The sequence below is a fragment of the Nicotiana tabacum genome, chromosome 3, assembly GCF_000715075.1.
Source record: "Nicotiana tabacum cultivar K326 chromosome 3, ASM71507v2, whole genome shotgun sequence".
NCBI classification, from domain to species: domain Eukaryota; kingdom Viridiplantae; phylum Streptophyta; class Magnoliopsida; order Solanales; family Solanaceae; genus Nicotiana; species Nicotiana tabacum.
Window position 1 is genome coordinate 55,533,577 of NC_134082.1, and position 6,802 is coordinate 55,540,378.

The 6,802-nt window shown below is 33.8% G+C and overlaps 1 long non-coding RNA gene across 1 annotated transcript; it reads right to left on the minus strand.

Annotated features, from left to right (window-relative positions):
• Positions 1–289: 289 nt before the first annotated feature.
• On the minus strand, positions 290–5,449 carry LOC107778922 (uncharacterized). Its single transcript, XR_001646503.2, has 5 exons — positions 5,311–5,449; positions 3,506–3,598; positions 3,326–3,425; positions 2,107–2,436; positions 290–477 (listed from the first exon to the last, which is right to left on the minus strand). It is a non-coding gene; the product is annotated as an uncharacterized LOC107778922 (long non-coding RNA).
• Positions 5,450–6,802: the final 1,353 nt, after the last annotated feature.

Here is a 6,802-nt window from a genome sequence, read left to right on the forward strand (position 1 = left end):
CTGCCACAATATGCATTTTTAAGTACAGCTGTTTACTTTGCTTATTGTGGCGGTTTGGAACTGCCGTAATTGTTGTCCTCTCCCTTTCAAATTTTAGCCATTTTATACTGCCATAATTGTAATCTTTTAATGTTAATTTTTCAATCCTTTATCCTTTAATTTCTACTGCACAAAATCCACCATAATATGTTATCAAGCACCCATCATAATAATTTACATAAATTATAGTTGAGACTTATATAAGCAAAATATTCATCATTAAAACATACCCAAAATCCACATGATCCAAGATTCAAGTTTATGGTGCATAGAGGTAAGAGAGTTACTCAATCGTTACAACACAAAAAAATACAGTTCATCCTAACAATGATTACTAATTGTTGTTTGCTCCATTTTCATAGTTACTTCCGTCAAAGGATCTTCTAAGCCTAGTTGGTGACGGAACGCCATCTCCAATGCCATCTCCAACGCCATCTCCTAGATTGGGTGCATGCATAACATAACATTGAAATTGGAGGAACCAAGATTCTAATTCTTTGAAATGGGCGAAACAATATAAGGTCACAATTGAAGAAGTGGCTGAAACAACATTGAGGCTTGAGACACCAAAAAATTCAATAGAACTTTTGCTCAACCAAGTAATATTGAAGATAATAAACAGATGAAAAAGATAGCTACGGTACAATTACAATAAAAAGTATAGGGGCTGGAAGAGTGGAAATAACAGCGGAATTTAGGTTGATTTGAAATGGGATAAAGTTCCCAACCTATGTTACAAACTTACAGTTAAATTAGGTTGATTTGAAACAGGAAAATATACTTCATATACAATCACTGCTATGTTGACCATCAACCAAATATACTAAGAAGCCACCTGCAACTTACCATGTTATACATTCTTGAAGCAAACCACTAAAGGATTCTCTTTATATAGCCAGTATGATATTGTTTTTACATATTTTCAGCAAATACATCTTCTCTTATACTTGAGCACAGACAATGGATTCAAGCAAATAAGTTGAAAAAGCAAATATATATGTAATAAAGATATTCAAAGTGAAATTGTTACACTGTTGCAATATATTGAGGAAATACAAGCAAGTTAACAAATGGATTATCTACTTATCCACAAAGAAAGTAATTTATGAAATAAAACAACTTATTAGACTCATACACACCTTCAATCCACTTTTCTAAGCAACATTTCTATCCAAAAGTTTAGGTTCCTACAAGAAGTTAGATCTGGTTATGCCTAAAACTGTGAAGGAAGAATTCTAAGGCTTGGAAAGACAGTTAAAAGCATCACAGAGTAGTCACAATTCCGGTGTTATATCCGGAACACTTGCACAAGGCAGCCACATTGATGTCCAATCTTATTTGATGGATCTCCTAGATAATTTGAAACTAGCCCAGGTTTTAGAATCTCGAGGTACAGAACATCAACGTCGAAAATGATATAGCTGTTTAATGGATACTTTTAGGACTAAAAATATAGATTGGTGCAAGATGAGATGCCAGCAAGTAGGGTCACTGATGTCTAGAGAACAATTATATGATCTCCTATAGCTACTCTTGAAAAGCAAATGTTTCCTTGAAATTGTTAACTAATTCAAATCCAGGAACAAGTATCCTTTTCATCTTAACTTCCTGTGTATAAAATGACTCAATGCAGCTTATTTAGGGAGCTTGATGTTGATTTCATTGACATAAGTGCAGTGCAGCAATTATATTCCAAACAGATACAGTACAATCACCAGAACAATAGATAATACATGAACAATTGGTCTCCCTTATTGCACATAATGTCATTACCCTGGTGCTAAATACACCAATTTCTAACTAACAACTCAGAAGATACAACGAAGTATATACCATCAGAGAACAATTATCCTGAGTAATGCTATTGTTAAACAAGTTTCATTTGTCACAATTTCAACAAAGGCATTTGTATCAAAATCAGCAGTTGAAGTACTAGTAGTTGATTGCTGAAGTGCCTCTTCATATGACAATGCATTAGCTAAACTTGCAGTGAAAACTGAAGAAAGTATCACTAGACCCCCTTGAACTTTTCTTGATAGACCAAGAAAAAATAAAGAGAAGACTTACCTGTGAAGGAGTCGGAAATAAGTGAGCAAACTCCTCGGGGATATTTCCTATTTTCATTTGAAATAAGCTTGTTAGCACATTTAATTGTGATCTCATATTTGCCATCTCTTGCACCCATTGTGGAGGTGGAGCACTAGTGCTAGCTGCGCCCATATAAGAACCACCGCCTCGTCTTGATGTTTGCTTGAATTATACAGTTGGAATTGCACCCATGCCTAAGCCTCGAACACGGCCAGGGTGCTCTGGACCGAAGACTATACCAAGCACGTCATTCGGGGAAATTTCTGCCCGAGTTTTTGGTCTTTGTCTTCGAATTTCTTCAATTCTTTCCTACACGAGAGACAAAATATAATTACAAAAGCTAAGGATCGAGTCAATGGGTAGATTCTGGAGTGCTGGAAGTACTTGTATCAACAATAACTTCATTTCATTCAATCAACCAGATAGTGTATGGAAACTCCACAAAAAATTTCAACTAAAAATCATATTGGATGCATGATGTATGAAAAAGCCTTTAACATGATAGGAAACCTTAATCTAAACCCATCTTGTCAAATTGAGTAAGCAAATAGTTACTAATGTTGAGAAACTCACTTAAGATATAGACAGTCAACAAAATAAAAATCTTAAGAATGAGGGTTTTGCTCAAAGGAGGGAATTTTCTCCAGACAATGTGTGCTTCAATAGATACAGATCACAAATGAAGTCTTCATCGAAAACACTCCTATCATGGTGACCTTTCTTCAGATCTGAAATCGTTACAATTGCATAACATCATAATGAAGGAGTAACAGCCCTAGGATTAAACTATATACAGATTCAGGCCTCTGCACAAACACAACATTATGTTCAATAGAAGCACCAGAACATGTTGAAGCAGATTAATTTCCGTGCAAACATCAGAACATTCGGCTAAAGGTGCATCCTTGATTATAGAGTCTCGGTATTCATAATGAAGGAGATAGATGATATAAACTCTTTTCCAGAATTTAGAGCAGCTACTTAATGTAAAATATGAGTATTTCAGTTCAATTATAGGTTAAAAAAAAGGATTTACTGCAAATCATCATTGTTAATTTACTGCAAAATATGGACAAAACCAACTTTAGAACAAGATCTTTCTTTTTCATCTGCACATTTCTTGACTTTCTATTGATATTACTTAGCAGAACTAACATGATCAGAAAATGGAATGCAGAAAAAAGTGATAGACACTTACCCCAATCTCCCTAGCTTGATCATTCATATAACTCCCATCTTTCCTCTTATGAGTCTCAGTCCACACTTTGCCGCGATCAACTTCTTTTCCCTGTTTTCTTCTAAAAGTTTTAAAAAGCAAAATTAAACTAAATAAATCTTGTCACATTAAAGCGACAGTAAGTACGCCGTATTAAAATACCATCAAAGCCCTTCTTCTAGCCAAACTTATAGCACCACTAGTATGGGGAAGTGTTTGTTGTCCTCGAATCCGTTGATTTCTCAAGCAAAGCGCCTACGAGTTAAAACGGGAAAAAAAGAAGTCACATCAGTGGCAGAGAAGCAGCAGCAGCAGAGACACGTAGTGAAACAAGAAGAAGAAGAAAAAGAAAAAGAACAATGTCTGTCACACCTCCTTTTTCCCGAAGGGAGGAAAGAAAGGAGTTTTTTCCAATTTAAGTGATATTAATCGAAATGAGATTATTTATTTATTTCAGAGTCGCCACTTGGGATAATTTATGGTGTCTCAAGTCACCGATTTATTTTGAATCCCAAATGGAGGAAATTTAACTCTGTTTAAAGTCCACGAAACCAGAAGACCGGGTAAGGAATTCTGTTAACCCGAGAGAAGGTGTTAGGCACTCCCGAGTTCTGTGGTTCTAGCACGGTCGCTTTAATAATTATACTTGGCTTAACTAATTCTGGATATTTTATTTTATGCTCTAGAGAAATTTATGCACTTTTGCCTCAAACTGCTTTTAATTGCTTGATTATTTGAAATTATAGAATTATCTTGAAAAGAATCACGCGTACGTGTATTCATTTTGCCTAGTGTGTCAGGAATCATGTCACGCATACGTGTACACAATTAATAATACTTTATTATTTTTTAAGAATGTTTTGTCAAAGTTGCGCAAACGCATACTTTGCCTTTAATTTGGGAAATCATAACTATGTCACGCGAACATGTACATAATCACGATAATTTATTTATAATCGCGCCTAAAGCAAACTACAAATATTTTTATTTTTTTTTTACTTTGAGATTATAGTGATGCTATAATATAGCGATATAAGGTTATAAAAAAAAATATGAAATCCTTTTGCTAAATTATTTATCAGGTCGATTATACCACTAAGTTATAAAACAAAATAAAATTGTTACTTACTTGTCCTAGCGAATTTGGCAATTAAACGAGAATGAAGACAATATAACAAAAGCAATAAAATATTCTTATTCCCAACTCCCATCTCAGTCATATTCAAACAATGTTTTATATTTATTTATCAATAAAGCTAAATACTCCAACTAGTATCACGTTAATACTTAATGAAATATAAGAAAAAATCCCAAACAAATATACTATGTGACATAGAGAATAAACTAACTACTGACCTAAAATATTAAATAAAACTAATACCCAATATTTAATTTAACATACTTAACCAATCAAAAGTTTTTAGTTTCTTCTTTCTCAACAGTAGCTATACAAGACCAAAATGTCATGCAATTCAATAACTATACAATGAAGCTTATTACACCATATTTATTCTTCTATGGTTGACGCCACAAACAGTATGAGACTTATGAAACCAAATAAATTTTACCTTCACAGGTAGAAGACATAGCAACTTTGTAATCTTTTAAATTATCTTCGAGCCTACAATTCTAATTAAGCATGTGGACCTAAATATGCTCAGTTGCAGAAAAAAATGGTACAAAATTCTCATCATTGATTTCTTTAGTTTACGAAACCGGCCAAAAGCAAACATTTGCTTTTTCTTTAACAGAATTTTATATAACATTAATTTAAGCAAAGATATAAGAAATAAAAGTAAACACACGAGAGGAGTGCAGTAAAAGGCATCAATGAGATCTGGACATGAACTCTCAAATTTGAGATGGATAAACTATAATAAAAAATACCATATCACTACATACAACTCAGACCTTTAAACCATGGAAAATTCACAACGAATATTACTAAAATGAGAATCCAGACTGACCTATTTTTCTTTCAATAATACAAGGAATATCCGCAAATACAACTCGAACGTCGCAACAGTTTCAATCGAACGAAGAAGCAACAAGAAGTCGAAGATCGCTAACCACAAAAGAAGCTTGACGGAAAACCGCAGACCCGATCGAGAACTCCGATATATTCGTGAGTGCTTGCTATTTTATGATGTTTCCAAGCGTTTTCCCACTCGTTTTCACTCTTTTAGTTTGCACTAAATATCGTTTTTTTTGTTCCAAGTTTTTTCTTTTAAAAATCTGTCCCCTCCTTTATGTGAATGTGTGCATATATAGAATGTGTGTGAAGAGTGAGGCAACAAAACGTGAGGGGTGGGGGAGATCATGTGTGTGTGCATTGTGACGTTAGGGAGTGGGATTCAAACGTGAGAGTATTGTGGGGTAAAATGACTGTGATGGAGAAGGGTTTTTTTTAGGGATAAGGGCTGATAGGCCTAGCTAGGGTTTCTCTTTTTTTTTTTTAATTAAAAGTAATGTTACTTTATTTACTTCTTTTAATAAAAAAAAGTAAAAGTAAAATACATAAACAAAAATATGGACCCACTTCTTTTAGACAAAGAAAAGTAAGAGAAAAATTAAATATTTTGCATAAAATTTAAATAATACTAGGAAAAGATAACATAGCTTACTTATTAAAATTCTAATTAAAAGAAATCATATATATATATTTTGTAAATTTTTATTTTCTCTATACAAAAGGAAATAAAATAAAAGAAAATATTTACACTAACATAGAATAGAATTTGGGTGTGGTAAAAAATTAGGTGTTCACAATGCTCATTGATCCATGGGAATGCCTTCTGGAACATTCTTGATGATATCCTCTTTACTCAACAATGGATCCTCAGCCTCATGAACTAGTTTAAGTCTTAATTCCTTCCACTTTTTGTTAAGTGAATTGTTAATCCAACCTTTTACCTTTTGCGGATCACTCGTAAAGGAAAACCGAGACTTCACAAAATAATATATGTTAGTTTACTGCTGACAGAACTATAACATACAAACTAAGCAAAAGAATTAAAAGGCATTACCATTACGAAATCATTAAAAGCACGGTTCACAAAAGGTTTAGGCATGGATGCCCAACTCTCGAAGCCAATAGGAAAGTATCGAGGATTTGTAGCAAGCTGCCCCAAAAATCCTGCAAGAAGGCCGGCTGATTTTCCAATAGGTTGAGCAAACTCATCACATTTTACAATTATACGCGATCCATTCTCCAAGTAATGGACATCCTGGACCTTCAACCTAATAGATTTTATCACTTGACGTTCATCTGCAACAAAATAAAGAACATATAAAAATATTAATCGAGGAAAACAAAATCATTTATAATTTATATGTACCTATAACATCGACAATCCAATCACGAGGCTCCGAGTCATCTGTAACTCGTCTACGTATAATTGGTTGTGAAGAGACTCCATCAGATGATGAAGATGGAATGCCATTCTGTGACGAGACTGT